Here is a 10564-nt window from a genome sequence, read left to right on the forward strand (position 1 = left end):
TCATTTAAAATACCGCAATTCCTCAGCAATCCAATAAACAACTAGATGAAGTTGCTCCCCAACCTTCTACTTCGTTTGTTTCTCCCTCTCCGTCTTCCTCTTCGCTTGGTGAAACTAGAAACGCTAAAAACCAAGTAACTGAGAAGAAGAAGAAAGGGAAGGAGAAGAAGAAGAAGAACCCAACAGCAAAAGGGGGCAACCATACATAATCTGGCAAAAATCCACACACTGCACCTTCCAAACCTAAATCTCCATGTGTCATTTGCAAGGGAGATCACTATCATTGAGATTGTCCCTGCATCCCATGGATCTTGAGGGACTAGTCTCCCCGCTTGCACAATCCGGTGTCTTCAACCTCTGACGATCATGTCGTAAGCACACCGTCAACTAGTGAAAATGAAGTCAATGGACAAAAAGGAAGATCCAAATTTCCTTGTAGATTGTGTGAAGGTGATCATGCCCTCCACCGTTGCCCCTTCTTAGACGAAGCTAAAAGAGTCTTGGATAACCATCCTGCATCACCGTAGCGACTTCCTCCTGGATACAAGAAACTCTTGCCGTGTCCATCGCTAGTTGAAAGTCCGACTGACACTCCATTATTGTTGGTTGAAGCACCTATCATTGAAGATAGACACTCTGAGTCCACACCAGACCAAAGTCAACAGGTCGAGACGGCAGTCGACCCGATCTTGTCTTCAGAGGACCCACCTTCAGATGATACTATCACTAAAGAGAATGAGAATGACACCGTTCAAATTCTTTTTGTAAACACACACTCCGATGAACATGGGGAAAATACCCATTCCTTTACCGCAGGAAGGAAGTTCGTCAGAGATGTATCCAGCCGTTTATTCGGTCTCACCTCCAAGCAATCTAGTCATTTCCTTCGATTGGAATCTACTAGGCAGACCCCACCTACCATCTAATGTACCATTCCAAATCATAGTACAAGCTTACATAATGATCATGGTCGGTACTATTATAGATGAAGGGGCTTCTATGAGTATCCTTTCCTCAACTTCTTGGAAAGCACTTGGTTCTCCATCGCTTCTGCCTGAGATTCGAAATTTGACAGGCTTCAACAAAGGAACTAGTCGACCGTTAGGGATCCTTCCAAATTTTCCTATAACTTTGAGAAGGAAAACCATTCATCTAAACGTGATGGTAGTTCAAGGACCTCTAGATTACAATCTACTACTTGGGCGTGACTACATCTATAGCATGGGAGCTATCATTTCTTCACTCTTTCTAGTGATGTGTTTTCCACATGAAGGCAGAGTGGTCCAGCTCGTAGACTAGCTTTCGTTCCCTGGATCAAACATAGCTATTAGTCAAATGCCATCCCTAACTGGTCTTTTTGCACAAGGAATGTCTCATAAATCTCCAGTTCGTCCACCTGATGATCGCGAGTGATTCGGTGATTGTGACTAAAACCCAGGAGGCATGTGCCCTGGTCTGCTTCGGCAGAAAAACCCCAGATATAAGATAGGTTTCCGCGTAGGAATATGACTAGTCTGACAATCCTGTCTATTTAGGATAATGGATCAGTCTGGAAAAGGATTCCTCCGTCAAAGGTTAGGTGATTGTAGCTAGAATCACCTTCGTCCATTTCGATGGACAGATCCAAGGAAGTGTTTTGTCTGCACATGTGGATGAAACAATCTTGCTAATGTAAGAAACTTCCGAATGGTAACCTGGAAACTCTATTTCTTTATACCTGGGGGCATGCAAACCTTTTTGCGTGCAAGTGAAAAGCGACCATTTATTTTCTTAGTTTGTAGGCTCTTAACCCTTTAAACTCGTAGGTTGGTCATTCCTAGCTTGCATAACGAAAGGCTCCAGGAGCAAAGTTTCGAATGGGGCAAGCTCCCTAAAAAATGAACCTATCAATGAGACATCCTTATTATACGACTAGCACGAGCAGTTTTACGCAAAGTTCAAGCTCGTTAAAAAGTAAACCTCGCCATGAGCAGTTTTACGTGAAGTTCAAGCTCATCCAAAAATAAACCTAGCAATGAGCAAATGTTTCCATAAAGTTCAAGCTCATTAAAAAATGAAACCTACCTCTAGTAAATAACCATTTTGATCGCATGACTATCAGCTTTTGAACCTTGGTCGTGTTCTTACCATCAACCCCACTCTTTTTTAGCCGATCATACGCCTCCATTTGATTGTTTACCCTTTTGAGGAACAACTGCGACGAGTGATTTTATTAGCCACCCTCTTTCCACTGCCGTGATTGAAAAGTTCCAAGCCTTTCCTGGAACCAGTTGCTATCCAAAAACATCACTCGTTCCTAAAAAAAAAGAGTCACCTTTAAGCTCTTTTCGTCTGACTCGTAAAATAAGAAAAGATTGCGGAGCAATTGGCCTCTCTAGCTCGTTAAAGTGACCGGAAGTGCTATCCCTCCTCTAGATTTTAATCTTTTTGGACCTGAGGGATTATTACACAAAAAGATTGAGCGCTTGTCTTGTTCGACTCGTTAAAACTATGGAAAAGTCATCCCTTTCATATTATTTTACACTTTTTCGGACTCAAGGGATTACATTACGAAAAAGGACCATTGGAGTTGCCTTTCCGTCCCTTTTAGACTCTCTAAAATTGAAAAGGACCGAGTTATCTTTGTCGTTAAACGCGTTAAAACAATAGCGACAAACTTTTCCGTGTAGACAACAACGAGTTTCAATGTTGCTAGGCTCGTTAAAACATAGCGACAGGTTTGCTCGAAGGGCAAATTATAGAATGAGCATATGTTATCCTCCTCAAGCTTGACAAAAATAAAAAGGTACTGGTCAGCAATGACTGGGGAAAAAGGGAAGAAAACTTGAATAGCTTCATTGGTAGCAGGTTGCTCTTGAACATGACACTTTCACTTCGTCACCATGATTGAGTCAGGTTGGGTTATTCTGTTCACCGGTCACATCACCATTGGTCCACCATACCATCCGCCTTGGGGTTAACACTACCAATCCATTTCAGTGTCACCGGTATGTTCAAGAGAAGTCACTCAAAGAATTCACCAACCTAGCTAACGTCCCATCCGTTGCAATACCTTCACTCTCCATTTTTCATGACCGCCACCCTGAACCTTGTATCATCAGATCGTTTTCACCTCCAAAAAATCATTAGCTCCGTTCCGTGTCGTAGATGTGGGATTCATTAAGGCCCTCCTACGACGGGTCGCTTCTTTTCGACATCAGCTCATTATCCAAGAAGTTGACTTAGGGACAACCCTTTCAGTACTTTGAAGCTTGCATGCCTCAATGGCAAGTTTCTCACTTCCGGCAACAGGTTTACATCAATGGCCTTTGACCAAAAGATTTTACGTGGTGTTCGACATCAGCTCATGTATTCACACCACGTGAATTGTACTGCAGTACCTTGAGGGTCATCATCATTATCGGCTCGTTAAAACTATGGAAAAGTCATCCCTTTCATATTATTTTACACTTTTTCGGACTTAAGGGATTACATTACGAAAAAGGACCATTGGAGTTGCCTTTCCGTCCCTTTTAGACTCTCTAAAATTGAAAAGGACCGAGTTATCTTTGTCGTTAAACGCGTTAAAACAATAGCGACAAACTTTTCCGTGTAGACAACAACGAGTTTCACTGTCGCTAGGCTCGTTAAAACATAGCGACGGGTTTGCTCGAAAGGAAAATTATAGAACAAGCATATGTTATCCTCCTCAAGCTTGACAAAAATAAAAAGGTACTGGTCAGCAATGACTGGGGAAAAAGGGAAGAAAACTTGAATAGCTTCATTGGTAGCAGGTTGCTCTTGAACATGACACTTTCACTTCGTCACCATGATTGAGTCGGGTTGGGTTATTCTATTCACCGGTCACATCACCATTGGTCCACCGTACCATCCACCTTGGGGTTGACACTACCAATCCATTTCAGTGTCACCGGTATGTTCAAGAGAAGTCACTCAGAGAATTCACCAACCTAGCTAACGTCCCATCCGTTGCAATACCTTCACTCTCCATTTTTCATGACCGCCACCCTGAACCTTGTATCATCAGATCGTTTTCACCTCCACAAAATCATTAGCTTCGTTCCGTGTCATAGATGTGGGATTCATTAAGGCCCTCCTACGACGGGTCGCTTCTTTTCGACATCAGCTCATTATCCAAGAAGTTGACTTAGGGACAACCCTTTCAGTACTTTGAAGCTTGCATGCCTCAATGGCAAGTTTCTCACTTCCGGCAACAGGTTTACATCAATGGCCTTTGACCAAAAGATTTTACGTGGTGTTCGACATCAGCTCATGTATTCACACCATGTGAATTGTACTGCAGTACCTTGAGGGTCATCATCATTATCAGTGATTCCTCTCGCACCTGTTAACAGCTCACATCATTGGCTGGGAATCAGGCGATGTCTTTCCATGTTCAACATCAGAACATCTTTTCACATGGATCGACTTGTACTTTGGGCGAAGATTGAACGAGTTTGAAGACCCCGAATCTAGTTTCATCCATCCAGGCTGCGATATATTCAGGAAAATAAAGACATCAAATGTACATCATAGCTGCACAGATAATCATCCAAACTAAAGGATGACGGCTCTACCAGAATCATCAATCTGCCATACAGACGATTGTCTGTCTGTACATGAGTATGAATTTATAAAGCTGAGCATGGGAATGCCCGCCTCAGCTAGATCATGAAAATATTATGAAGATAATGTATTGTGTTGTATCTTATTACAGGTCACCTTCCAGTTTGAAAAACCTCGGATCCTCATTATAAAGCATTTCACCCGACATCAAAAGGATTTACGACCTCATGCTTTAGCGGGCAACTGTTATAGACATATTTGGGCACTGCAACCCCAATCATATATGTCCATAAACCAAGGGCTTCTAAACCCTTAAAAGTGTTGTTTCATACCCTAAAGGAACAAGGTCGGCTGATTACATCATCTCCCAGAAGTTCTCCATGAAAAACTACTCAGAACTGGTCAAAATAGGACCATACAGACTACTCCATGCATAGGGTGCGAAGCATCTCACCTATTACACACGAGGGGTCCGATGCATACTGAAAATCCCTTCTGTAGGGTGCGATGAGTGAAAGTAGACAAATGGCAAAAGCAGTGTGCTAGGTGGAAACCTAGAGAATCTTCTAGAAACTGCTCATATGACACTTGCCTCTCTGAGTTCACCCAGGGATGAGTAAGAGATCTAAAATCTCCAAGTGGAACCAAGAACTATCAGTGAAATGACACTAATCAAAATCCCAGAAGCTGACTCACTCTCCTGAAAACATCTATATATGGATCCCTCATCCAAGAGATCCAGAGGCTGGAATTTTGTAATTTGCAAGGAAGTGTTGTTGGTTTCTCTTTGAAGACATTGTTGGGTGATCTTGCTTTGTATGAGGTGAAGAGTGCTTTCATGCTGGGAGGATGATGATGGATCAGACAACCTGGTTGTAATCCTCTCTTCTACTACTTCTATCAATAAAGCTATTTGAGTTTTCCTCCATATGCTTGTATATCTCTGAATCTCGTTTATGTATGAATTTATATGGTTAATGTACCTCTGATCCTACATTATTTATGGTTATAGATCTCTATTCTTTGATGGTATTTTTCTGCCTTGGCTCTACAAGTGTTCTTTGAAGCGGGACAAGTGAGAAAGGTGTGGCGAAAGCTCTATCAAAGGAGAGAGGAAACAAGCAAGGAGACTAGCGAAAGACTGAGGTTGGTGCTTTCTGCTTCTCTCTCATCTATCTCTCATAAAGGAAAACACAAGTAACTTTAATCTATTTGTTTCTAAGATAGCTACCCGTCTTAGTGGGACTAGCAGCTCTGAATGGACACTAGTTTTCCCGATAACAGACCAAGTGAGCTAGATTAAAAGGTTAGTAATTTTTGGAAAAGAGGAAGGGGGTTTTTGTTTTTTTTTTTATATTCACTAAAGGTTTGGGCTGCGTGCTTACTTGAGAAAGCTCTGTTTTCCCTACAAAACAAAAAGCACAAAACCCAACACAGACATACAAGAAAAAAAAAACCTTACAGCTTGAAGTTAGCTTTAGCCGGAAACTATATATTTTCTTCAATGTTTCTGATTTTCTAAGATCACACTAAGGCACGGCGAAAAGAGCATACACATGAGAAAAATCCTTCCTCTCTGTTTCTGATTTTCCCAGATCGTACAGAGTCGCGGGGCAAAGAGCATACACAAAAATCAAAGGTATAGATCCGGTAATTAGAAAACAAAGAGCTAAATAAACCGAAATAAACAGAGAGAAAATAACTAGAAACTGCAAATAAACATTGTATACCTCCAGATCTTAAAAATGATGTAGCTAGGGATACCAGAAACCTTTTCGCGTGAAATGAAAGGGGTTCCTCACTGGAACAGATGCTCCTAACACAATAGAGTAGTCTTCTCGGCCCAAAAGCAGTCAGAAATAGTATATCTAGGAAACGGCAGTCGGATGCAGTTCTACCAGCTTCAGATTTGGATCACCAACGGATGCGGCCCTCAAATAGCTCTGATACCATGTAGGAATTTATAGGGTAAGTTCCTCAGACAGAACACCAAAGGACACCGCTTACAAACAGATCACAGATCAATACACCAGTATCGTTGACGTGGTTAAAACCCTCAAAGAGGGAAACAGTCCACGACCTGAGCCAACACGACCACTTCAGGCAATTTATTAATAAAAGAATGAAAATTTACATAAGCTTCTTTCATGAACGGTTACCCTACAAATGACCCTCCATGCTCTTTAAATAGAGATAATGGACCAATCGAGTGTTAAGCCATGGATCAAGTGTTGGTAATACCGAGGAGAGAATGAACCATCAGATCACTACATATCGTGACCGTCGGATTGTAAGTTACAAAAGTAAATAGTAAAGAAACACACTTTACCTAACTCTACACTAGACCAAGTTATACTTAACTATTTCCTATGTGTCGAAATATCCTAATATATTTGGGAAGAGAACTTGCAACATATTTGGTAGGTCCTTCAAACCTTGCGGCTGCATAAGATATGTGCCAACTTGGAGAAATACTCCTTTGGCATGAACCATGTATAATATCTAGGCTACATAATTGATGAGAAAGGCATGCATGTAGATCTAGCTAAGATACAAGTCAATCAGGATTGGCTAGCCCTGACAACTCTAGAAGAGCTTCGCAGCTTTTTGAACCTTTCCAATGTCTATTGAAGTTTCATTTTGGGGTTCTCTCATATCACCTGACCTTCGAGTCAAGTTACCAAGGGTAGAGCGAAATAAAAAAATATTTGGTTTGAATCACAATAAAAAGAATTCATTGAGTTGAAACACTGCCTTTGCTTTGATCCAATACTCACATTTCCAGACCTTCAAAAACTATTTGAAATCAAGATAGATGTCTTCGACTATTCTATTGATGCAATTTTCACCCACCAAGGGTATTCGATGGCCTATCATAGTGAGACACTCACTGATACTATTAGGAAATACCCCACCTATGACAAGGAGATGTATTCCATCATGTAGGCTTGCCTAAAGTGGAAACATTACATTCCAGGGAAGGAGATGATCATCCACACATATCACCAACCTCTTCAGTTTATACAGACACAAGGGAAGTTACAAAATGATTACCATCATAAATGGTCCACATAAATGCAACAATTCCATTTGAACATTAAATGAAAGAAGGGCAACACCAATAAAATTGTAGATTGCCTTAGTCAGGCCCTAGTTGTGGCACTGACCATTTTTCTCAACTCTTGTGGGCGCAAGACTTCTATATGGCCGTAACTATACAAAAATGGTGTAAAAATTTCCACCACATACGAGATGTTGATGGATGGCAAGAAAGTACAAGACTTCCACCTCCAACACACATTTTTATGCTACATGGGACACCTTTATGTTCCTTCAAGTGAGTGTGCGAAGCTAATTTTGGAGGCACACTATAGTAGGGTCGCAGGACACTTTGGTTTGGAGAAAACAATGATAGTACTACAAAAGTATTTTTATTAGCCCAAACTCCAACAAGAAGTTGGAAACTATATCAGATCTTGTGCTGCCTACACCAACGCCAAGCTAATCATTAAGAAGAAATGCCTATACACTCCTCTGCCTACTCCTAGCTAGCTTTGGGAATCCATCTCCATGGAATATATGCCAGGCCTTCCTTCTACCAAGCATGGTAATGACTGTGTATTTGTGGTAGTTGATAGAATTTATAAGATGGCTATATTGGCTACCTTCAAGAAGAGTATCACAACAAAAGACACTACCAAACTCGTCCTCGAATGAGTGTGGGTACATTTTGGGATCCCATAGACAATTATATCAGATCATGGTAGCAGTTTCCTGAACACATTCTAGTTGAGCCTCTAGTCGTTGTTGGACATAGAGTTCACAAATTCAACTGCATTCCATCCTGTTGATTCCTTGAAAATCGTTGCACCAACATGGGGGAAAGCCACCCGGTCTGGACCTTAAAACAACTCCTTTTCCATTTGGGATAGTGGCTCCAATTGGTTCAATTAGGTCCAGTTACCTTCTCCAAACCGCTATCAGCTTTAAATATATCTCTAATTGCTAATAGATATGGCCATCAGATCAATTCTTCTAGCTGATCAGGCAAGAAGAATGATCCTTAATTTGTTTTTGTGTAACAACCAAACCAATATAAAGTTTTGCCTCAAAAGAGGACTTCTAGAAATGTAGAGTTAATCTAAATGCAAACTAATTCTAAAATGTAAGATCTATGATAACACATGCAAGACTAAGTCTACAATGAAATTAATCTAAACTATCTCGATTGAAGGAAAGGGTAGCCCTTCTCTCAATCGAGAGCCAACTTAACTTAATGAGAAAATAACCTTTAAAGAATTAGAATTAATATGGAGGAATTAGAATTAATATGGAGGAATTAGATCAAGGAGATAGCTCACAAGAACTGATTCCTCATTAGCATAAATACTAACAATTAAACACTTAGTAAAAGTTACATAAGTGCCTATTGAAAATATATACAATTCCTTATTTATCATATGCATAAGAACTACAAAGATTCATGATGAATTATTGAATTAGTTCAAATAAGACATCATGTATGCAAGCAAAAAATTATTATCCTAAATCGAAAGATAGCTTGCCAATCTAAGATTATAACTATCTATTCCTATGCAAATTTCAACTCTCATGTTATATCTAAAATTAAGCATGTAGAATAGCCTGAGAAAACTTTTAAATGAATTAACGTTCAAGATTCAACAATAGTGCATGGATCCAATTATTAACTCAGACATTCAAAATATAAATTGAAAGGTTGAAATAAGACATCATGTATTCAAGCAAAAAATTATTATCCTAAATCGAAAGATAGCTTGCCAATCTAAGATTATAACTATATATTCCTATGCAAATTTCAGCTCTCATATTATATCTAAAATTAAGCCTGTAGAATAGTCTGAGCAGACTTTTAAATGAATTAACACTCAAGATTCAACAATAGTGCATGAATCCAATTATTAACTCATACATTAAAAATATAAATTGAAAGGCTGAAATAAGAATTTATTTCAGTTAAATCCTGTAAACAATAGTGTTAAACATCATTAACTTAAATGATCATTTATTAATAAATGAAATCAAATTACAGATTCTCACAGAACAACAGTAGTGCACAATCCTTTGGAGTCTGTAATCGATCTCTACTTGTAGAAAATGTCTCCTCCTTTCAGCAATAGTGCATGATAAACAAGAGCTTCTCCACCAACAGATATAATCCACAGTTACAGTATTACAAGCTTCTCTCCCTTGATTTGGGACCTATCACGCTATTAAAAATACTAAGAGGTACAATACTGCAAGCGTCCAAGGCTTTCTCTTTCGAATTTTGGACCTCCTTTAAATGCCAACAATGTGTTTAAATAGCCGCTACAAAAAAAAGTTTCTTTTACTTCAAGTGTTAAGGGAGTTGAAAAATTCCTTTCAATCACGCATCTGAAGAACATAATCTCATAGAAATCTCTGATTGCTCTGTTCTGTCAAATCGACCTTCTTTTTCTGAATTGAACAGTCACTTATCGACAACATTGTCCTCTTATCTTGTTGTTCTATCATTTCGGCCTTCTTTTTATGAGCTGAATAACCACTTATTTGCAACGCTGTCCTCTTCTATTGTGTTCCCTGAAAACCGAAAAACAGAAACTGATAAGCTAAAATAAATGAGACTAATAAGCGAGTTTCATTTGAAACAAATCACATTTTGCAAGAAATCAAGACAAAAGTGTAGAGCGTAATAAAATCCGAACACAACCATCATGGAGAGGAATGTGGAGTAAGCTATGTGATAAGAGAGGCTGACTTTATGGTCTTATCGCAAATCGTAAAATAGACGTTGATGAAAAGGGGAGGCTTATCGGTTTTAATTAATCGTAAGAAAGACCAATTGCAATCGCTTTTAGAACAGGGTTAGAACTCAGAATAATCGTAGATCGTAATCACAATTCAAATCGTAAATCGGTTAAAACATAGGAGGCAATAAGAAATGACCCTTTGTTATTTGTGATAGCCGCGGACACGG

The sequence above is a fragment of the Pinus tabuliformis genome, chromosome 6, assembly GCF_031772625.1.
Source record: "Pinus tabuliformis cultivar Carrire ecotype Pingquan chromosome 6, CPIR1, whole genome shotgun sequence".
Taxonomy (NCBI): domain Eukaryota; kingdom Viridiplantae; phylum Streptophyta; class Pinopsida; order Pinales; family Pinaceae; genus Pinus; species Pinus tabuliformis.